This window comes from Cryptotermes secundus, unplaced genomic scaffold (assembly GCF_002891405.2).
Source record: "Cryptotermes secundus unplaced genomic scaffold, Csec_1.0 scaffold203, whole genome shotgun sequence".
Classification (NCBI taxonomy): domain Eukaryota; kingdom Metazoa; phylum Arthropoda; class Insecta; order Blattodea; family Kalotermitidae; genus Cryptotermes; species Cryptotermes secundus.
This window is the reverse complement of record NW_019734312.1, coordinates 173,534-198,374: the sequence shown is the minus strand read 5'-3', so window position 1 is coordinate 198,374 and position 24,841 is coordinate 173,534. Positions and strand designations below refer to the sequence as shown.

General features: G+C 45.2%; 1 protein-coding gene across 2 annotated transcripts in view; it reads left to right on the top strand.

Annotated features, from left to right (window-relative positions):
- LOC111868486 (asparagine synthetase [glutamine-hydrolyzing]) overlaps positions 1-24,841 on the top strand; it is a 197,989-nt gene that overhangs the window by 8,392 nt on the left and 164,756 nt on the right. The gene's annotated exons all lie outside the window — the stretch shown is intronic.

Here is a 24,841-nt window from a genome sequence, read left to right as displayed (position 1 = left end):
TATGGAAGACGAAATGTACATACGAATTTTACGTATTTTAAAACATTTGTTGTATTAAATATCTTCTAAATCTTTTCATGTTTACAAATATAGAGACGGCCATACTTGTGAGTCCCTGTCTACGGACACCCACTTGTTTAAATTCGAAAACGGCACTCCCGATTTTTTCTTTTTACGAATTTTAACACTAACTTTGGAAGCCAACCCAAATTAATAATTTTCAATTTCGCTAACAGAAATTTTCAGATGATCGAACTTATGAGGTGGGAATAACCACTGAATCGTGGCTGTCATGGTAACTAGTAGCCTATATTGCAGCCATGGGGACCAATAGGAGTCATGGTAATGAGAGTAACCATACTGACCAGAGAAACTAGTTGTAGAGCTTTATGAAATGCACACTCCAAAGCGAGTTCAGAATTCTAAGGCTCAAAGAACTTTTGCGCACTGCGGTACGGTTTGAAGATCATCTGCCTGCAAGAGACTGGTAACTTACGCCACTGATGCACTAGATGTTTCGACCGAGGAAGGAAATGGGCGGGGCAGACTGTCTTCTGTTTCTGTGCCGTAAAACGAAAGTAGGGAGGCATCCAGAACAGTCCCGCATTCGATCCCCGCTCATAGATAAATAAGGCGTTTCGTATGCTTCTTCGTCCTTTAAGAGTATTGACCTCTCTTCCGTTGGCATTTGTTAATGAGTTTTGATCTTTCCATCCCTGAAACAATCCGGATTTTACAGCATAAACTAAAAGAACACCGAGAAGGCGGGCAGTTGAAATGCGTGCGCCCTTTGTGAAGTCGGAAGGCGCCTGATTTGCCTGTAACATGATCTGAAGAAGAGGAAGAATAAGAAAATCTGAACTTGGGTCTATATAATAGGCTTATTAAGGGACAAAATAGTCGAGGTAACTCATTAGGGATAGCGACGGGCTACGAGCTAGACGGCCGGAGCTCGATTCTCGGCACTGCAAAATTTTCCTCATCTCTATAGAGACCAGACCGGCTCTGAGGCCCATTCAGCCTACTATCAAATGTGTATCGGGAGCGAGTCCTTCGGGAGTAAAGCGGCCGAAGCGTGAAACTGACCGCTCACCTTCATTTAGTGCTAAGATCAAGAATGATGGAGTTTACTTTGTCTTCGCCATGCGCCTTTGTGGCATAGTGCTTAAGTAGTTAAGCACAGAGATAACTTTACGCTTATCTTGCGTTTTGACCTCATTGCTAGTGTTTTATAGAGAATATTAGACCTAGGACTACCTTTTTCTTTTGTTTCCACGGTAACTCATATTTTTCGCTGTCGAAAACCCACGAACATTTATGCCTGTTCTATAATTCCTAAACTTGAGGTCGGGTAGTACCGTACTTGGCGCGGCCAGACCTTGCGTGTTGAGGATGGGTATACTGAAAAGTACTACTAGGCTTAACGGCAGAAAAAAGATGTCCGTCCGTGTGTCTTGAACCAGATCCTCCCATTCGCCAGTTTCTATGGTCGTACCGAGTTTCTGCTATTTCCAGACGTTCTGTGTCTCGTCCTTAGCAACACTCAGTATCCGCCTCCCTCAGTCTGAAGACTATTGTCGCTATTACTGGATAACTACTAAATATGGTTGCCCTAAAACCGTGGTATGCAACTTGTATAGACGTAAAAAAAAAGTAAAACTAAGAGGCCGTGAAGGCCCATAGGGTTGTGAGACGATGAGGGTCCCACATTATCTAGACAATCGGCTCACAGATGGCGGTAAGGTTGTCAGCCTTGCGCGCCGGCCGTGTTTTACTCCCCAGGAAAATTATTTAATTAATTCCTGGTACTCATTTCTGTTAGAGGCTGAGTCGACCCCAGGGCCATAGTGCGGCTGGAAAGATTAGGTCAATTGAAGAAATCCAATGACCTCATCGGGAGTTGAACCCGCGACCTTCCGGCTGTAGCATAGCCCCTCAACCAACTACGCTACCGCGTGCCCCCATTGTATAGACGTATGATATGATAAGACAAATGATCGACTGTCCCTCTGGAGGTATTAATATCCTTCTTCGAGTTCAAGAGGTCACGTTTTCAAAATCTGATCAGGAGAAAGAATATCCTGACGGAATAATATCTAAAAGTGTGTGACTGTGGTACATCAGTACAAATATTATGTTTATGGACATTATCCATTGTCCTCTCTTTATCTACGTAGAAACCGTTCTGTTTATTTTTTAAAACAAAACGTTTCGGAGACTGGATTCTGCCTCCTGAGACTGAGAGACTGGCTCTATCGATTGGACCCAACTGAGTAGGCTTTACCTGAAGACGGAGACAGAATTCGGTCTCCGAAACGATTTGTTTTGAATGTCCAAAAACATAATATTTATTCAAATGGTACTCCTAGCCGCTTTCCCATGTTCCTCCAGCCAGATGTCGAGAGGGTGCCACAAATTACGCCATGACCGATACTTTCCACATTTTCCCAACTACCGCTCACGGGCTGGACGACCAAGGGGTCGGAGTTCGTGTCCCGGTGGTGGCAAGAATTTTCTTTTCTCCGTGTCGTCCAGACCGATTCTGGGGTCCACACAGCCTCTTATCCAATGGATAACGTGGGCTCTTTACCTGGGGGTAAAGCGGCCGGGGCGTGAAGCTGGCCACTCACCTCTTTACTAGAGCCGAGATCAAGAAAACGTGGATCTATTCATCCACTCCCCCATACGACTTCATGGCTTAGTGCTTAATTAGTTGAGCACAGGGACAAATTTGCCATTCACCAATTATTCTACCATTGCACGCTATATGCCTATAGTCTGAGCTACTGATAGCGTTATTAAATAAGCCATAAACAAGCAACGTAACAAAAGAAGAATCTGACGTTTTCCACTGAAATGAAGTTCCTTTTTGTATGAATGAATGAAAAGCTGCCTCTCTTCTGTGCAGGCCTAATAGTTTTTGTGGGTCTCGATGACCTGAGCCCAGTCATTATTTCGGCATTGTCTCCAGTAACACAAGCCCCCCTCCTGTGAGGGTCACAACTTTTTGAATTGTATACTGCTTACGGAGGTGATGATTGTGGGACAGGCATGCAGGTCTAACGGCGAGCTAGAGTCTTGTTGAGATCGCTTCGTCTCAAGAGGCCTAGCGGAAGTATTCCCTCTTCTTCCGGGCTGCTGTTGACCTCCTTGCCGGTATCAGACTAGCTATATAGTCCAGATTGCGACGAGCTGATCACCCGCCCAAGGAGTCCTACCGTATGTCTAACATCTAGAAAAACCGAAGTGAACGGAGAAGTTCATGGAGGTAGGCCTAGGCCCACTGGGGCTGTAGTGCCAAGGGAAAAAAATATAGTCCAGAAGCTAAAACCTTAAAGGGAAAACAGGTTAAAAGGCAATGTTGCCTCTTTGCTTAATTAATTAAGCGCCACGCTTTGAAGACGTATTGGGGAGTGTGAGTATAGCTCCAACTTTCTTGACCTCGGCACTAGGTGGAGGTGAGTGGTCAGCTTTATGCGCCGGTAGCTTTACCCCCAGGGAAAGAGGCCCCGGTACTCATTGTATAGAAAGCGGGGTGAGCCCCAGAACCCGTATGGAAGCTCTGTAGAAGAAAAATAATTTACCCCTGCCGAGTCTCGAACCCTGACTGGCCAGGCCGCAGCCCATCGCTATACCGACTGAACAATGAACACTCAAATTAAGAAATTAAAATTTACTCATGTAATTAAGGAAAGCTGGTCACGGTAGCCGAGCGGTTTAAGGCATGAACTGTCTTCGCTCGCTCGGAAGCCGGGATCGTGGGTTCGAATGCCATACAAGGCATAGATGTTTGGTATGTGTATGTGTTTATTTTGTTATTTAGATAGAGGTCTTGCGAAGAGCTGATAATCTGTCCAAGGAGTTCTACCATCTGTGAAATGATCATGAAACTGAGAAATCTGAGGCCAGGGTCCAAGGGGGCTGTAGAGTCAGTGAAAAAAAAAATTAACTAAAAGATTTGTATCGATGATTTGAGTCGCACCCAACACCCCACTACAATAGCTGATTTCACATCGCTTTAATCCTTCTCCAGGGTGAGGTGGGTGGGAGCGTGGGAGAAAAGAGAAATACCCACAGTGTTTTGGTAGGAGGACCTGAAGCAAATAGACCACTTGAAAGTCCTAGTCGTAGATGGAAGGGTGTGGACAGAATTTATCTTGCTCAGGGACCTTACTTACTTATGGAGCTGAGCTCTTCTTGAGAAGCCAAATCTGCAGCTACTCAAGAATTTCCCAGTATTTTATGGAACCCGAAGGTTCATTACCGTGTTCACAAGAGCCCTCCACTGGTTCCTATCCTGAACCAGATCTATCCAATTCATTCCATCCCATCCTATCTCTCTAAGATCCATATTAATATTGTCCACACACCTACGCCTTGGTCTTCCCAGTGGTCTCTTTCCTTCTGGCTTTCCCACCAATATCCTATATGCATTCCTCTTCTCTCCCATTGGTGCTACCATAGGCCAGTGAATCTTCTTTCTGAGTTCATAAAATGGTGGCCGTATGTTGACAGGCTTGGGGGCTGTAGGCTTCTCAAGATGAGCTCTGCTCCATGGAGTCTGGTGAGAATAACAGGCACGAGTCGAATGAAAACTATCGAGTACAAAAAAAAAATATTTCTTATTTAGGTCCCTGCCCTGGGGTTTACTTAGCCTCTAACAGATATGAGTACCACGAATTGATTAAATAATTTTCTTGGGGAGTAAAGCGCGGCCGGAGCGTAAGGCTGACAACCTTACCGCCATCTTTGAGCCGATTGTCTAGATAATGTGGGAACCTCAACGTCTCACAACCATATCGGCCTTCACGGCCTGGTATAAGGATAGCTTTACTTTTTTTTTACTTTTTTATGATTCTTTCTCCCCCTCCCCGTTGAGCCTCCTTCGTCATCTTATTCAGACACTATGATAACAGGAAGACACGAATTGCGAAGTGGTAGGAACTGGACAGAAAGCTACACGATATATAGAAACTCTTCTGTAACAGGGAGGAGCAATATATGAATCTGCCATTCACAGGTAAGGGAGGGGCTGGTAAGCGGCCCTGCATTGGTTGCTCACCTGAAGACACCTCTTGTTCACCTCCCAATGATAATACACCTTCACCGCCAGGTGAACACTCGGCAGGCAGTGCACTGTAACACGGAGAAACTGGTACCCAACTAACTCCATGGAGTTGGACCCTTCTTAAGAAGCCGCCAGTTATGCAGCTACTCAAGAATTATGCAACATTTTATGGAACCCGAAGATTCATTGTCGTGCTCACAAGAGCAATCCACTGGTCCCTATTCTCAGATCAATCCAATTCATAGCACCCCATCCTACAGTTGACAAGAGTTCTGAGCACGTGAAGCTTAAGAAACTTAACGGTTAGAAGCCGTTGCCAGGGAACGGCTGGTGAAGACACATCACGCTGGAAAAGGCTTAGCAGGTGCTGTGGTGATTCGTAAAGTGTGGAGATCGGCCATAGCGCTGTAATTACGTGTAGTTCCGAGTGGTGTGTGTAAGTGGTCAATAAATCATTCACCAATCCATGCCCTGCCTCTAGTCATCCCCAATACCTACGTCTTGGTCTTCCTAGTGGTCTCTTTCCTCCTGGCCTTCCCACCAATATTCTACATGCGTTCCACTTCGCCTTCATTCGTGCTACATGCGCTGCCTATCTCATCCTCGTTGGCTTGATTATTCTAATTTTACTTGGCGAAGAGTACAAGCTGTGAAGCTCCTCATTATGCAGTTTTCTGCAACCTCCTATCAACACATCCATGTTCTGTCCAAATATTCTCCTCAGCACCCTCAACACTATCAATCTATTTTCCGCCCTTACTGTCAGAGACCGGGACACGCGGTAGCGTAGTTCGTTGAGGCACTATGCTACAAGCCGGAAGATCGCGGATTCAAGTCCCGATGAATTCATTGATTTGTTTTCAATTGGCCTAATCCTTCCAGCCGCACTATAGCCCTAGGGCGATACAGCCTCTAAGAGAAATGAGTACCAGGAATATTTTTTGGGGTAAAGGGCGGCCCGGCGCGTAGGGCTGACAACCTTGCCGCCATCTCTGAGCCGATTGTATATAAAATGTGGGAACCTCAACATCTCACAACCCTCTGGGCCTCCACGGCCTGTTACAGGGATACCTTTACTTTTACTTACTATCAGAGACCAGTTTTCACACCCATGCAGAACCAAAAACAAAAATATGGTTCTGTCTATTCTAATGTTTACGTTTTTACACCCCAGTGTTTCTTAGTGTCTAGGCAGTAGGCGTATAGGTCTGTGCCACGACCCCTCTACCTAGTCCTTTGTTTCTTTCAGAAATTTCAACTTTTGAAGCCCAAAAAGAGAGAAGAGAGATAATAAAGATGTCATAACAGGCCCATGGGAGTCGGGGTTCGGTTCCCGTCAGTGCAAGATTTTTCTCTTTTCCTCAGGGTCCAGACCGTCTCAGAGACCCATACAGCCTTTTATCCAGTGGGTACCGGACGTAAATTGGCAGGGATTTGAAACTGGCCATTCACCTCCATCTAGTACCGAGGTCAAGAATGGTGGATCTATACCTCCAGTCCCCTATGTCTTCATGGCACAGTACTTAACTAATTAAGCACTTAATTTTCTTTTACTTGACAGGCCTGTTAGTCTCGTGGTTTTATGTTATCCTGAAAATAAGCGGCGCTCCCTAGGAAGCAGGCGCGAAGAAATCTATTTCTTCGCGTTGGCACTATGTTCTATGAAGGCCACGCCATAGCTCAGGCGGTTAGTCGCTGGCTTTCCACCGAGGCGGCCAGGGTTCGAGCCTAGCTCAGGTCATCTGAGATTTTTGGTGAACAAAGTGGCACTGGGCAGGTTTTCTCCGAGTACTTCGGCTTCCCCTGCCAATCTTCATTCCACCAGTTGTTCCACAATCACCCTCACCTATCATCTGGGGCTGGTACAATAGGCCAGAAGTGGCCGCAGTACGAGGGACTTAGTCCCACCCCACTAGCAATAAAAAAGTTCTATGAACCGTTGTAAGACAGAGGGTATGAAGTACTGGCTTGAGACAAGTGTCGCTGAATTTTGATTCTGTGATTAATTGTGAATTGCATAATTTTGGAAGGTAATTTTATGGCTTCTAGTGGAAGGGGATTAATTTCTCAATAGAGTGAAATGGGGAGGGACGCAGGAGGAGCATGCGGTGTTGCAGGAGACTGGGAACCACCGCAGAATTTCTTTGCAGACAGATGAAAACCAAGATTACTTATATCTGAAGTTCACCTAAATAATATTTTAAAATTCAGTTCCTACCTCGCTGAATATACACTCGGGCTTTATTACAAAGATCATTCAATTAAAATTAGGGGGTGAAAATAATCACTGCTTATGTGAGAATCACGTGAGCATCATAAACAGTTTTACACTCTGGAATCAATGTTGAGTGTTCATGTAGTTACCGCTGACCTTAAAGGTTAAAGCAGAAATCTTGTGGCCTGTTTGAAGGTAATAATGTAAAGATATCCCTGTAACAGGCCGTGGAGGCCCATAGCGTTGTGAGACGTCGAAGGTCCCACATTTTCTAATTGGCTCACAGATGGCGGTGAGGTTGTCAGCCTTACACGCCGGCCGCCTTTTACCCTCTGGAATATTCCTGGTACTCATTTCTGTTAGAGGCTGAGTCGACCTCACGGCCATAGTGCGGCTGGAAGAATTAGATAAATTGAAAAATCCAGTGACCACATCGGAATTCGAACCCGCGACCTTCAGGCTTGTAGCATAGTGCCTCAAGCAGATTTGTACTGATATATTCTCTTTCGGGACTGGAAGAACTGTGACTGTGTTCAACTTCAATAGTTGTCTGTTTAACTATTCACTGACTCTGCATCAGCAAGATACACGGTTTAGAGTGTGACAAGACCTGCCTCTGTGATGCAGGGTCTTTGTTCAGATAGTCACTTAGGTGGTCATGAAGTGGGACTCCGATAGTTCATTGCCGTGTTGATAAAAGTTCACCGCCAGCTGAATCCAGTCTACATCCTCACCACACTCTGCTTCTTAACATCCATTTTAATATTATTTCTATATTTATGTTCAGGTCTTTCACTTTCCTTCCGGTTTCACGGCTGAAGTGTTGAGGGATGAAATGGAGTTGTAGCATCGTACAAGCTTGTCGACGTTTCGGAGGAACGCAGTGTCTCTACTTTTATCAGACTTCACGGCGTCACATCCCAGACGACAGTCCTCTTCAAACGCTAAGACATGAGACAAAGGACAGGAAAGGTGCCCCTTGAGAATTATAATTGTAGTTGTCTAACTTCAGACTCAATAGTGTCATGAATTCTAAAAGGGACTGGGTACTGAAATTGACTGATTGACGGTTATCTGCAATCGTAAAGTAGTTTGGACGTGGGGTACTCGCATTTCTTTGGTGGTCTAAACCGTTAGATCTCTCAAGTCCTAGGCGCTACTTGTTGTGAAAGGGTTTAGTAAGAAAGAAGGAATACTGCAGCTGTTCGAAGTCGTCGTAAAAACTCTCATAAAATAGGGTAGAATGGAAAGAGACCTGCAGATCATGTGTTGGAGTTTTCTAACGTATTGCACGTGGCCGCACTTTTAAATGCAGTTCAACATCTGACTGCTCATCAAGCCATGTTCTGCGTGTGGGTTTATGTCGGAGGGCTGGAGTAAGTTAAAGGTTAAATTGTAGTTAAGCACAACGCCATTAAGACATATGCGGAGCGATGGGCAGATAAGTTTAATCGATTCCTGATAGAAGCAAGATTTTTCTCTTCTCCACAGCGCCTAGACCGACTCTGAAACCCACCCAGCCTCCAATGGGTACCCGGGGTTAAAGCGTCAGGGACGTGAACCTGACCACTTGCCTCCATCTACTGCCGAGGTCAAAAATGATGAAGCTATTCCTCCACTCCCCATATGTCTTCATGGCCTAGTTCTTAATTAATGAAATACAGGGGACACCTTTATATGACTTCGTATGATTTGGTTTTGTTGGATGTTGGTACTGAAGGTCACAAACCAGGGTAGACTGTGGGAGGAAAGAAAGTTGCCCTCTTCATAAGCCTGGTAGTAGCAGGAGCAGAAATCGATGTCGCGTATTGAAGCAGCTGCGTAAGAGGTGGGAATGCCTACGCCCAGCAAGAGGTGGACAGCTGACGAACGGCCTCCCGAAATCAGGGTTTTCCTTGGTGAAGGACTTACAGCTTCCTTTCGCAAATTAATTTGTCAAGACTTCAAAACTCTCTTCTGAATGAACGTTAACTGGACTTTTCAGACAAGATAAATGTTTTCCATTGTTCCTGGGTCGTCATTTACGAGAAAATGGGCTCATTCCTCCCCAACAATAGGCTATGAATGGTGTAAAGCGATGTTGTATGATGTTCTGAAAGCGGTGATTTTGTAGAGGAGCCCATGGTCTTCCGGTTTGTAGAGCCGCGTTTTTCGGAGAAAGCCTCACGTTTCGAAGAAACATATCGCCTTCATTTTCAGGATCGAAGAATAAACCAAGCAAGGACACAGCAAGAATCAGAAGTCAAGCAGTCGACCCTAAAGATGAAGGTGATATATTCCTCCTAAATACGCGGCTTTAAACCCAGGAGACCATAAGCTTCCACGGTCTAGGCCTGTACTTTTGGCAGTCGTGAGATGAGTACGGCAACAGAGCTGTCTAGTGTCATGGATCTGTTTATAGTAACAAAATTATTGACCTACTTGTTTATAACGCAGTAACGTAGTTGGTTGAGGTACTATGCTACAAGCCGGAAGGTCGTGGGTTCAAGTCCCGATGAGGTCATTGGATTTGTTTTCAATTTACCTAATCCTTCCAGCCGCAGTATGGCCCTGGGGTCGACTCAGCCTCTAACAGAAATGAGTACCAGGAATTAATTAAATAATTTTTCTGGGGAGTAAAGGGCGGCCGGAGCGTAAGGCTGACAACCTTACCGCCATCTATGAGCCGATTGTCTAGAAAATATGGCAGCCTCAACGTCTCACAACCCTATGGGCCTTCACAGCCTGTTACAGGGATTGCTTTACGTTACTTTTGCTTGTTTATAAACTTATCTCTTTTTTGTGGATCTATACATTCATTCCCCCATACGCCTTCAAGGTATAGTGCTTAATTAATTAAGCATAGGGACAAGTTTACCTTTACTTTACCTTTATTTCCTTTTTTAATTATGGAGCGGTGATAGCTCAGTCGATAAAGCGACAGGGCTACATGCTGGACAACCGGGGAACCCGGGCTCCATTTCTGGCAGGTGCAAGATATTTTTCTCTTCTCAACAACTTCCAGACCGATCCTCTGGCCCACCCAGCCTCCTGCCCAGCGGGTAGCGGGGTTCTCTCCTCGGGGGCACAGTAAAAAGGCGATGAGCCAAGTTGATCACTCACTTTCATCCAATGCAGAGGTGAAGCATGCCTGGAATTACATCCTACCTCCACTCCACTATACACCTCTATTGCGTAGTGCTTAATTACCCACTGAGACGTTTATCTTAGATTTGCTTATTGTTTGTTTATATCAAGGATAGGAGAAGGACGAACGCTCTGAGCCAGTATAACCGCTCTCCAGATCGGGGTTTTATTCTAGGACCTCCAGAATACGAAGCAGGGTCGCACAACATGGCCGCAACGTTTGGTCTGAAGTTTCTAGGCATAATTATTGCTATTATTATTATTATTATTATTATTATTATTATTATTATTATTATTATTACTTGTGTGACTATACACGGAGTTTGGACTGGTGGATGCTTTATTGACTACTTATATACATCACTCTGAACTACAGGAAATTACGGCGCCACTGTTGATCTCCACAATTCACAAATCACCACAGCACTCTCTAAGCCTTTTGCAACATGCTGTATCTTCACCAGCCGTTCCGTGGCAACGGCTAGTAACAGTGGAGAGTCATCAGCTTCACACGTTCATGTTCTATCTTCACAGCCTCCCATGCAGAACTCAGCTGAACTGTCAGCTCCAAGTCCAAGTCACATTGCGACTGACGGTCAATCAGTCAGTAAGTCAGTAAGACCAGATATTTATTACTGTTGAACGTTATGGTTTTGCTTTTTGTGGGGGTTACCTCTCTGACGAGAGGACGGGTCTGTCTTCTTTACATGCTATTGGTCCTTGCCAGCGTAGTCTTTCTCGGGTCCGGGCCCCTTGGGACTCGCTACCGTATTTTACTATCTCAGATTTGAGACTTCCCTTTTCGTCGCCTCCTACGACTCGGTCCCATGCTTAAAACATCTCGGATCGGACCACATAGAGAACATCCCGTTTACATTGTTGTGGTCTAACTGTTTCGTTATTAAGTATCTACTGCGTAGCAACGGGAACATGTTTACCGAGACGTTGCCCATAAACGGTCGCTGTTTACAGAGTCACTGCTTAGCAACGGGTCTATATAAAAATAAAGTTGTCCCTGTGCTTAACTAATTAAGCAGTACGCCATGAAGGTGTATGGGGAAGTGTATATATAAATCTACATTTTCTTGACCTCTGCACTGGCTGGAGGTGAGTGGTCAGCTTCACGCCCTGGACGCTTTATCTCCTGGGAAAGAGCCCCTGGTACTCATTGGATAGGAGATTGGGTGGACCCCAGAGTCGATCTGGACGACTGGAGAAGTGAAAATTCTTGACCCTACCGTGACTCGAAATCCAACCCCTCTGTTTTCCAGCCCATAGCCAGTCGCTATCCCGGCTCCCAACGGATCTATATGCCACAGTATAATTGTTGTTATTGTCGTTGAAGGTAAAAAATGTAAAGTTGTTCCTGGACCTAATTAATTAAGCACTACGCCAAGAAGACGTAGGCTGAAGTGGAGATATACATTTACCAATCGTGACCTTGAAATTGAATGGGTTTGAGCGGCCAGTTTCACTCCCCTCGGGTTCTACTCCCGGGCAAACCGCCCGCCGTACCCGTTGGGCGGAAGGATGGTTGGGCACCAGAGCCTGTCTGGGCTCTGTGCAGGAGAGAAAACCCTCTTGCCCGGTGCCAGGACTGGAACTCCTGTTCAACGTTCGTTCTGACTGTAGCGCGTCGGTTTACCGGCTGAACTATCCCCCCGTTCCTTGTTGTTGTTGTTCTAAAGTAAATTACAGTTGCAACTGATTTGTCCCTCCACCTGTGCTAACGCAAGAGAAAGAAATGAATGATAGAGCCACAAGTTTCACCAGTAACTGCCTATTTTACAGCAGGTACGAGAGGATGTACAAAGTTTGGCCTCGAGTAGGAACTCCCTCAGCAGGGCAACATCAAATACGTGTTTTAACCCAAAAGAATTTTGTGATGTCCATCTGAAGCTGGAAAAACACACATTCGCAGTTAGTAAAAGGTTATTTGGGTCTAGTGCTTGGGAAGATTAATGATGATCATGATCATTGTGCTAAAAATAGTAACTACTGACTGTAGCTTTCTCAAAGACACGTCACTCTAGCCAGGGGAGTGCGCCAGGAATATAGGCCTGTACAAACTCCTTGGCTCTAGTCCGCAAGCGAACTAGACCGACCGAGCGACCGCCGCTTGTCGGCGAAGTTAGTGCCAACTTTAGCGGATAGAGAGTGTCACGTGGTCAGCGCAACGAATCCCCACGGCAGTTAATTTCGGTTTTCTAGACCGGAGCCGCTATTTCATTGAAACGGCTCCTCAGTTATCCTCACGAGGCTGAGTAGAACCCGTTCCAGACCCACTACCTCTCAGAAAATCTGATAGTGCCGGGAATAGTACCCAAGACCTCTGAATCCGTAACCAGGAACTCTGACCACTACACCACAGAGGAAGGGGAGTTTGTGGACTGGATTCATCTGACTCAGGAGAGAGTGAAATGGAGGGACCTTGTGAACAAGACAAATGATATTGCATGTTTCGGAGGAACATTTTGCCTCGATTTTCAGGCTCGGTGTGGAGTGCTCTGGGTTAGGGACACCGTATAGTAGGTATAGTAGCAGACAAACACGTTTCGGAACTGAATGCTGCCCCTATCATCAGGGTTGAAGTGAATCTTTCTGGGTTGTGACACCATGCAGTATTGTAGGTGGATACCAGTGTTTCAGATGAACATGCCACTTCCATCTTCAGGGTCGAAATGAGTCAGAAAATCCCGAATTTTGACACCATGTAATATTATAGATGAATTCTGCCGTGTCGATTGAGCATTCTGTTTCCATCTTCAGGGTCGAAATGGGTTGGGTGAGTTTGTATTGTGACAGATAGTAATAACATACGTGGATACCCAAATTTCCGATTTTCACGGTCGAAGTGTCCATGGATCTAAGTGACTACATTCCTTGCAAGCTCTGACTGTATCCTCACCACGCTCACTTCAACCCTGAATATAGGGGCAGCATATTCCTCCGAAACGTTGGTATCTACTTCCGGTGTTGCAATCCAGGGTGCTGAACATATTTATAATTCTCTAATAGCCACGTGCAAGGATTGAATTATGGACGTTCTGATGCCAACCTCATAAGAAATACCTCGTTGCTTACCCTTCACGCCTTTTATTTAAGGACCTGCAATCACACCACCGCGGCCTCAGGAAGCCCATTCTTTATGTGTCATATTTATCGTTTCTGCTGAGTAAGGGAAAGCATGCTCAGTCACACGTTGGCATAAACACAGATCTTCCGCTGTTCCTGATCTTGCAATTAATATTACCTGGCAGTCCAGATGCATGGAAGGTCCTTCACCTTTCCTCACGCCGATGAGACGGTGTCGTGTGTTGTGCCTTTCAGTGCCTACTCTGAGCCTTTGCCATTACAGAGAAACTCATAGAAGATGGGTTCTGCAAAATAATACGGTGGACGTGTAGACCTATTACCAAGCAACAGCTGTGTAAAACACGGAAATACAACAGACGTTGCTGGGAAACAGCTCTGTCTACACGTTTCCCCGGCAACGAGAGAACATGCAATAATGGAGACATTTTCTGTGCTGTCCCGCGGCTATATAACTAGAGCTACTGGTTCAGTAGTTTCGGTAGTTTCGGCCCACCGTGACCTTGCGAGTCGTAGGAGGCGACGAAAAGGGAAGTCTCAAATCTGAGACAGTAAAATATGGTCGCGAGTCCCAAGGGACTCGGCCCCGAGAAAGACTGCGCTGGCAAAGACCAGCAACATGTACAAAAGACAGACCCGTCCTCTCATTAGAGAGGGGAAGCAAGGATGCCACACGGTTCCGTCCTGTCCCCCACACTGTACAGTAAAGAAGCCAAGGCGTGAAGACCGCTCACCTCCATGTGATGATGAGGTTAACAATAGAAGAGCTATGCGTCTCCCCTATACGTCTTCCTGGTGTGGTGCTTAATTGATTATGCACAGGTATAAATTTACCCTTATCACAATAAGATTTGGCATATGGCTAGCATCCGAAACAAGGGCCTCAGTATCGAAAACAGACTGGAATAAATTTAGGGGAACAAATAAACACCGCCCAAGGTTTTATGTGCCAGTGATTAGGCCAGTGTCTCCGGTAGTGAATAAGGAACCTTAATCCGGTCCACCTGCAGACCACCTGCTAAAATATGAGGATCCTGTGTTGCTGAAGGGAGGGCTCAAGTTCATTGAGTTTTAGAACCGCATTGTGTCTTACTTGTCATGTTGTGGCCTTCCGCGTAATCTGGTAGCTGGATACCAATTGTGCGCTTATTAATCCTAAGGCTGGGGCCACACGAGCACACAAAATGCGTCCGCTGTAACGAACGTACTTTATGACATACGTTGCTGAGGACACCACACAATTGCAGAATGCGACGCGTAATTTGTCTGCAGTGGAGCCAGAAGAAAGCGTAACATTCGCCTCTCTTGTTTATTTCTACAACGGACGTCAAGACGTTCGGTACAAAGGACGCATTTTGTGCGTTCGTGTGGCTCAAGCCTAAAGGTAAAGGTAAAGCTGTCCCTGTGCTTAACTAATTAAGCACTACACCATGAAGGCATATATGAGAGTGGATGTACACATCCACGTTTTCTTGATCTTGGCACTAGTTGGAGGTGAGTAGTCAGCTTCATGCCCCCGCCGCTTTACCCCCAGGGAGAGAGCCACCAATACTTACTGGATAGGAGGCTGGATGGACCCCATATCCGGTCTGGACTACATGGAGAAGTGAAAATTCTTGCCCCTACCGGGACTCGAATTCCGAACCTTTGGTCATCCAGCCCGTAGTCAGTCGCTATCCCGGCTCATACATATTCATCTTTTACGTACTAATTGGAAAGGATGTGGAAGGAAACGGGCGTTGCCTAGCTTAAGGTACTAACTCGGCATTTACCTGGAAGTGACTTACGCGATAAGTGCAAAAACATTGATTCAGATAAGTCGGTAAATCAGCTGAGATTCGAACTGAGCCCTCCCCGAATACAAGTCAGAAGCGCCAAGTAATGGCAGCGTTTCTACTGAAGCTCCGAGGTGACAGATCTGTTCTAATCCAAGAATGCAGCTGATGTGCGCCAACAGGTGGCGCCCGTCCTCACACACCGGAAATAATTTCAACCCCTCCACAGTACGAAAGCAGCTGCCCCGTGATTTCTTGGGATGGACTCCGTGCCCTTTCAGACCCTGAGTTGTAGGGTTCTGTAGGAACACTTACGTCCTTCGAATCCATTTTAGTCGGCTTCATATATTCCCTCCCTCGCTTCATACCCTGAGCGAAACCTACACATCTTTATATACCGAAACCCGCTCTGATCAGTATGCCACTGTGTAACACAGCTACTCCATATTATATACAAACAAACAAACAAACTCCTTGGTTTTAGTCCGTAAACGAACTATACCGACCGAGCGACCGCCGTTTGTCGGTGAAGTTAGTGCTGGCACTCCTTGTCATATGTCAGTTCGAAAATGCGACATCTTTTATTGAACTTAACCAATTTGGACTGTTTTAAATTTGTAGCACTTGCTTCATTGGGAATTGCTTGCTGGCCGATCGAGAGAGGCGAGGTGGGGTCTTCTTCTTCTTCTGTTGCTTCTCATTTGGAGAATAGAGAATCCGTGAAACGATGCTTTTCACTTCAGTTCCTTAATCTTAGACATTCGGTAGGACTCCTTGGAAGGGAGATCAGCCAATAGCAAGGCCGCTACCTAACAGGAACACAGAATAAACACAGACATCCATGCCTTGAGTGGCGAGGGCGAAGGCACTTGATGTGTAGGCTGCGCGGCCACTCCGATCCGCTGAGGTAGAGAACTGCTTAGGAAATTGAGAATGAATGCAAAGAGAGAAAGGACATTGCATTCGATTTATAGGATGTCATCCACTGCAACTTTTCGTATTTTGGTGCACAGCTCTCGTATAAATCGAGGAGCAGCTGTATACTATTTGATGTCCCTTCATCGAATAATATCAATATGATGGCCCTGAAAACTTGTGACAGTGGAGAACACTAGAGCTCTCATTTTGTAAAACTATACCTGTTTAAAATACATATGTTTATATCTTGGACAGCCTCTGTGGTCTAGTGGTCAGACTTCCTGGCTAGAGATCCAGAGATCCGGTTTCGATTCACGGCGGTACCAGATTTTCTGAGAAGTAATCTTTCTAGCCGCACTATGGCCCTGGGATCGACTCAGCCTCTAACAGAAATGAGTACCTGGAATTAATTAAATAATTTTCCTGGGGAGTAAAGGGCAGCCGGCTCGTAAGGCTGACAACCTTACCGCCATCTTTGAGCTCATTGTCTAGATAATGTGGGAACCTCAACGTCTCACAACCCTACGGACCTTCACGGCCTGTTACAGGGNAGTAAAGCGCGGCCGGCGCGTAAGGCTGACAACCTTACCGCCATCTTTGAGCTGATTGTTTAGATAATGTGGGAGCCCCGACGTCTCACAACCCTATGGGCCTTCACGGACTGTTACAGGAATAGCTTTACTTTTTTCTTTTACTTAGTGGGTCTGGAACGGGGTCCACTCAGCCTCGTGAGGATAATTGAGTAGCTATTTCAAGGAAATAGAGGCTCTTGTCTAGAAACCCGAGATTAATGGCTTTAGGGGTTCGTAGCGCTGACTACGCGACATCCTCTATCCGCTAAAGTTGGCACTAACTTCGCCGTCAAGCAACTGTCGCTCAGTAGGTATAGTTCGCTTGCGGACTAAAACCACGGAGTTTGTTTTTTATATATATATATCTTGTATTAACGTGGGGAAAAACTCCGGAATATTATTAGAATTATCGACTCAAACAGGATGAGTTGAACGGTACATGTAAGACGTATGAGAGGATGAGAAATTCATACAAAGTTTTGGTCAGAAGATCTAGCCATAGATGCTAGAATAATAGTAGAATGTATCTTAAAGAAATAAATAGGAATGACGTAGACAGGACTTATTTGGCTCAGTATAGGGACCAGTTGACTATAATGGAAGTCCCCCGCCGTGAAAACTTCGTATATTAAAACAGGTCTATGCACTGAATTGGGAAACCGATTTAGCGCCTGTAAGACAATAATTCTGGGGACTCCTTGTGGCGTAAAGTTGTGTGCAATCATTTTGATTATGTTTATAGTGGGGCCGCGCCATAGCTGAAGCTGTTAGTCGCTGGCTTCCCACCGCGACAGCCCGGGTTCGATCCCGGGTCTGGTCAAGTGGGATTTGTGGTGGACAAAGTGGCGCTGGGGCAGGTTTTCTCCGAGTACTTCGGTTTCCCCTGCCAATCTTCATTCCATCAGTTGTTCCACAATCACCCTCACATATCATCTCGGGCTGGGACAATAGGCCAGAAGTGGCCGCAGTACAAGGGACTTAGTCCCACCCCACTAGCAATAAAAAAAATAATATAATGGAGTGCCACTTTTTTGAGCACCGTGTATAAGAGAACACGAAATATTTCTCATATAGATTCGTCGTCTTTTGAGGCATCGTATGTGGCGGTCACCAGGACGTTGTTTCCGGCCAAGCGTAGCGCAGCGCCAGTCTTGCCTGTCATTCAACGTCACATCCGCTATTAATACACGTTTGTTTGTATTTTTATCTGGATTAATGTACCTTAGTCTCCTTACTTGCAGCTTCACTCAGACTTTGACTTGGTCCAACCATACCGTTTCCTCGAGCCTACCATGGAGATTGTGATGTACGCTGAAAGGTTACTAACGAAGGTGTTATATTTAACTGACACGTATTGTACGTATTTTATATTTGATATTTTTTTTCATCTTCTAATATTTAACTAAAGAAACGCAACTTTTCTGAAGTTCTCAACCTCACGGAGCGCCTATTAAGTTCTCTCTGTCATTTCCGTCCATTCGCCTATACACACAATACAATCAGAGATCCGTCGAATGGAGTTTCGTGAAATATGGTGACGAGTTTTGCTAAAATTTGTCCGAACGTCCCAGTTGTGATTACAATTATACAACAGTAATGGAAAATTTACGTGAAGACCTACATGCGATTTTCCCCCTATTTCGGGAGTGATACTCGTTAAATATTTGTCCGAGTGAGAATTGTTTCGCTAAAAAGTTGTATAAAAAAATTAAATACATGTTTTATGTCTAATACACTTTTCCGTAAAGCTTGTTATTTTCGAAATAAACAATTGTTACTTTATGCGTGCATTCTCATGTTCCATTTTCTACTGCATGTTGAATAAAATTGGGTTTCCGAACACACCGAGAGATTCCGAAATTTCTTCTTCTCCAAAATAATTAAGAGAAACTTCCTTCCATCTAACTTTGTAGCTGTATATTTTTTTTTCTTTGGCACTACAGCCCCAGCGGGCCTAGGCCTGCCTCCATGAACTTCTCCGTTCACTTCGGTTTTTATAGATCTTACACATTCGGTAGGACTCCTTGGGCGGGTTGTAGCTCTATGTATAAGGATATAAATATATGTTTAATTTAAATATATTATTACATGACAGCAGAAATACTTTTTCAACTTACCTGAATAAATGCTCAAAATATTATTTCATATTGCAATGAATACTTGGGCATTGAACTTAGCATGTCATATACTTCCTCTAACCTAACGGGCTTAAGTGTACACTGAATACTTCTACAATCTTGTTAAAGTTTTAGACTGTTTTGGAGACCTAGACATAGATGGGAGGATAATAGCTTATTACAAGAAGTTGTGGGAAGAACTAATCGCCTACTTTATTTTTATTCGACACGGACCGCATAGAAAATGACGTCGAAAACAATGCTTCGTTGCCGACGAAACGTCTTTACTGAATTGTTTACTAGCAACGATAAGGTGATACACAGACCCACAGAATCTCCTTTGATATGACACATGACACTGACCTCATGGGAAATCAAGCGTCCAACAATTCCTCTGTTGTTGTGTGTATTTGTTGCCGCTGTAACATGTTTACCTAGCCGTTGCCTAGCACCGAATGGAGGGATAAACTTAACCGAGCCGTTGCCTTAGGTCTGTTAGAGGGATAGACATACAGACACACAGACTGAAAGGAAATATTTATGAATTACGCCGTCGAGATTGGTTCAGATGCCATGACATACGTACTAAGTTTCTTAAAGACTGGCTGAGGCATTCAAAACTTGATGGGGATTCACAGACACAGACAGACAGGATGGAGATCTCATAAGCCTACTTCGGGAAAGTGGGCCAAAAGCGGATCTTACGAGAAAGAGGTTGTGAAGACAGGAACCCGATCGAAGTGTCTCGGGATAGAGTTCGGCGATGGGCATTCGGGGCATTTCTTGGCCAACTGAATCACGTGACCAGGGAAGATTCATGCCTGTTTATCAGGTATAGTGGCCCACGTCTATGGCCACTTGCGGCAGCGTTTAACTACGCACTGTGCCTGCATGTAACAATGTCATCACGCCTGTTTAATTCTGGGTGACGCTGCTCGTTTGTTTGCTCTATTTCTCTGCTGTGAACATAAAACGGTCTGAGGACACAGCTAGTAGGCCTAGGCGAGTTCACTCGCACGCATCTCCACTGCACCTACACACGATAATGGCGCTTCTGGCAACGCACCCGAAACAAAGATGCCTAGGTCAACCGACCTTTTTTTTTTTTTTATTTATCATTTATTAGCAATCTGAATTTACATTCTATGAGCTAATTTGCTGTCATGTACAATAATTATTCTATTGTACTAGGTTGGCTTGAAGAGCTGTAATCCATCGATTACACCTCAGTTTTCCTGGAGATCGTTTGGCCAAGTTCGTCTTAGTCTTCTGTATTGTGTAGGTTGAAGGAGAGCTTCTATTGCGTTGTTGGGGTGAGATTCCAGTTTCTGATAATGTTTTTGGATTCTGTCTGTGATTACGGTTCTTACATATGGGATCTTGAGGTCGGTGTGAAGAGATTGGTTTGACACGTACCAAGGTGCGTCAACTATGGCTCTAAGTGTCAACCGACCTAAAAGTCGTAGCTGTTCACTTGCTCAAGAAACTTAATATTCATTAAAGTGCTCACAGTAATCCGCCACTTGTTCCGGAGATTAAACATATTGTGACATGACGGCTGAAAGTCGGAGCACACGTCCATTGCTAGACAACGGCTCGGTAATCATGTTTCTGCGGCAACGAATATTAACGACTATTTTCCGTTAACAACGAATAACAGTGAACGAGTCGTTGCAAGGTAGCAAGTCGCTAAACAAAAGCATTCCCATGACAACGCAGAAGAACAGAGGAATTGTTCGAATTGACTTCTATCCCGGCCGCGTGGCAGTTATAAAAGGCAGTGCATTCTTGAATTCGAGGTCAGTAGAGATCAGTCCGAGAGTAGTGAGGGAGTCAGCAGTGAGTTCAATCTGTGAGCTGTTGTAATTGATTGTAATTGTAAAGAAATGCCAATAAATCCAGTCATTAGTTCCAGAACCCATTATTATTCGTCACGCAAACCCCGAATACGTGACAACATGGTTTCAGATGGTTGATAAGAAATAGCCTTTACGTCATGCATTCATTTCCTGCACTTCATGATAAATACGCACAGAAATGTCTGAAGCAACCTGGGGCGCTATGGTTGAGTCGGTATTGTTAAACAACTAATAATATTTTTGTTATCTGGGATGTGACGCCTTGTAGTCTGGTAAGCGTGATACTCCAGAAGACAGTAATCTTTGTAACGACTCTTATGAAAATCCAAAAATCTCAGCTCTCTAATACATTTAGGCCAAGAATTTATTTCTGGAGGCTTGTTGAAATTTATAAATAAACTCATTAAAAATATAACTGACCATTCGTTTCGCTCTGAACTTTAAATTTAGCAACACAGCGTCGCCACTTAAACTACTTTCAGGAAGGCGCGCTCTACCCAGATTGATCCCGTGGTGTTCAGTTATTCAGTATTGAGGGGGTGGGTTTCCCCATGCACCGCGACTAATAGTCTATTGTACGTCCCCCTTTTAATTTCTACAGTCTCCATCCCCTACCGGTACTGGTGCTTACTATCAGCCCCTTTCTGCCAGCGAGGTTCCAATCTTCTACTGGCAGTGGTATCTAATAGTTAGTCCCTTTCTGTCAGAGAGGTCCCACCTCCTCTGGCAGTGGTACCTAATACTTCCCCCACCTACCGGAGGCATTGGAAACTACTTGGGCGGGAAACTTTTTGGCCAAATATAGCTCAGAGGTCTCCTAGAGGCATGAGGTTCTTTTACGTGCCGTAAATCTACGACACGGGACCCACGGCTTAAAGTCCCTCCCGGAGGACTTGTTCCCTGAATTTTTCCGCCCTTAAAAATTCCACGACCTCCGCCGGGTTTGAACCCGCGTACCTTGAGTCATGAGGTGGGAACGTTACCCCTAGACTACGGAGGCTGCTATCCCTTGGTGTTAGATCTGAGGTTCTCTCAGCGGTGATTATGAAGCTTGCAGCCTTCTGGGATGTGACGTGTTTCCTGGTAGACTGTACCGAAGTTTCGGAGGACCCTCCTGCTTGTGCTCTACCATTAGTGTTTTGTCTTTCTCTCTGATTCACTTTCCCTCTGCAGATGGTCACTATGAGCACTATTTCGTTATCCTGTTCTCCTGATTTCTGTGTACTTAGTACTATGTGTTTCTTTGAGTCACTCTGCCTTTGGAAAACGGCTCTTTAATGGGCTAGTATTCTTCACGTTGTTCTTTTAGCTTCTTGTTTCTTCTGACCGCCTCTGTGTTCTAGTGGTCGGAGTTCCTGGTTTCGAATTCCGGCGCTACCAAATTTTCCGAGAAGTAGTGGGTCTGGAACAGGGTCCACTCAGCCTCGTGATGATAATTGAGGACCTATTTCGAGGAAATAACATCTCCGGTCTAGAAAACCGAGATTAACGGCCATGGGGATCCGTTGCGCTGCCTATGACATCCTCTATCCACAAAAGTTGGGACTAACTTCGCCGACAAGCAGCGGTAGCTCGGTTGGTATAGTTCGCTTGCCGACTACAGGCTACGGAGTTCTTGTTTCTTGGGGTGGGGGTGAGACTGAGTCCACTTGGTACGTCGGTCACTAACTGGCCTACTGTACCAACCCCGGACGATAGATAATTAGTGTGGAGCAATCGGTGGAATGAGAATTGGCAGGGGAAACCGAAGTAAACTCCGACATGACGTGACTTGTGGTCGAACCCGGGCCGCCGCAGTGGGAAGCCGGCGACTAACCGCCTGAACTATGGCACGACTTTCTCTGTCTCTTTACCCCTATCGGTTCAGTGAGGTTTCTGTTCTTCTCCTGTGCATATCCTTGCCACTTTTCCTACCATTGGCTTTGTCTTGTACGCTGCAGATCGAGGTAACAGGTTCTTCCAAAGAGCTGATAAGGATCTGCCAGACTACACGGAATTACGAACGAGAAGAAAGTGAACTTCAAGGAATTTCGATATGTTACTTTGCTCGTTTGTAGGCGTCTGCATTCATCACGTTCGTTCAGTAAGTGCCGCCCGGAAGACATATTTCTTGCTGGCAACAAGCAAACCAAAGCTTTGCCAAAGGAAATTCATCTAAATTTATAAAGCAGCCTGTCGAAATGTTTTATCAACTCTCTGTACACATGCTTCCATCAGTTTTGCTCTCCAGCCCCAAAAGTGGGACGGCGTCTTGCTCGTTCATGGGGCTGTACTGATGGTAGTTCATTACTGTGATCCCTAACTTTCAATCGGATAATTAACCTTTTTTCATTGCTACGACCCAACTACTTACAGGTCAAAATTGTGCATATGTATCATTTCCACAAACAGTACAATTACGTTTCCAGATTCAAGATTTGAATAATAAATATTATTAGGGGACGCAGGATAGCGCAGTCGGTATAGCAACTGCTTACGGGCTGAATGGCCGAGGGGTCGGTGTTCGAATCCCAGTAGGTTCAAGAACTTTCTCTTCTCCACATCGTTCAGACTGGTTCTGGGGCCCANTCCGAACTCACGACCTCAGTTTTCGAGCTGTAGAAGATAATTCATGCCTTAGACCGCGCGTCCACTGTGATCGGCTTAACTCTCGTTAGGTATTCAGAAAATATTAAGAAACATATAAATAGGCTGCATGGGTAAAATTAAGGTAAAAGTATTCCTGTAACAGGCCTTGGAGGCCCACNGGGGGTGAAGCGGCCGGGTCTTGAAGCTGACCACTCACCTCCAACTAGTGCCGAGGTCAAGAAAATATTCTATATGTCAACTCCCCCATACGCTTTCACAGCGTAATGCTTAATTAGTTAAGCACAGGGACACCTTTACCTTGCTTTGCACCCTTATTCGTGAAAACTTATATTGAAAAGACAGTGTAAATATATATATACATATATATATATGGCACATGACGAAAGATGGATTTGTTCTGGGTCTATTTTAATTATTTATTACTTATTTTAACGACGCTCTTAGTAGTTCGGTCTATATAACGTCGAATGGTAAGATTATTAGTGAATAATAAATTTGAAGAGATGGGGGAAGGGGTCGTGGCCTACTTTGAGGGAGATACTATCCCGGAATTTGCCTGGAGGGACTGAGCTACTAAAAGCCTCACTCAGGATAGTCGGCCTCTGGGCCGAGACTGAAACCCTGGATTTCACGTACACGAAACTGCAGTATTACCCTCTCGACCTTGAGTTCCGTTCTGTATCGCCTTACAAATCTGTACTTTACGAGCTCTGAGATTTTCAGAAAGGTATAAATTTATATTGGGTTGCTCTGGGCCCCAACAGGGGAAACTGTCCCGCACGGGTGTCTTAATCCTTTGAAGCATGAAACAGACAGATAGACAAAGAGGGTGAAAAACCCGATGGGGGAAAGGGTGGCATACGACGCAGACGACAAGATACTTCAGATTCATGCATGGAATTTATCCAGAGCCTGGGCAGTGCCAGCTAGCCTGGGTATTCAAGAAAATAATTTCTATTTTTTTCTTCTATGACTCGATCTTGTCCACTTTTCAGTTTCTTTATCCTATACACAGTCGGTAGGACGCCTTGGATGGGGGATCAGCCCGTCGCCAGGCCGCTGCCTACACACAGAATAAACGCTCACAGACATCCATGCCTCGAGTGGGATCCGAACTCACGACCTCAGTTTTCGAGCTGTAGAAGATAATTCATGCCTTAGACCGCGCGTCCACTGTGATCGGCTTAACTCTCGTTAGGTATTCAGAAAATATTAAGAAACATATAAATAGGCTGCATGGGTAAAATTAAGGTAAAAGTATTCCTGTAACAGGCCTTGGAGGCCCACGGATTGTGAGATGTTGAGGTTCCCACATTTTCTAGACAGTCGGCTCACAGATGGCGGTGAGGTCACCCTTACGCGCCGGCCGCCCTTTACCCCCAGGAATATTCCTGGTATTAATTTCTGTTAGAGGCTGAGTCGACCCCCGGGCCATAGTGCGGCTGGAAGGAGTAAGTAAATAGTAAAAATCCACCTCATCGGGATTCGATCCCGCGACCTTCCGGATTG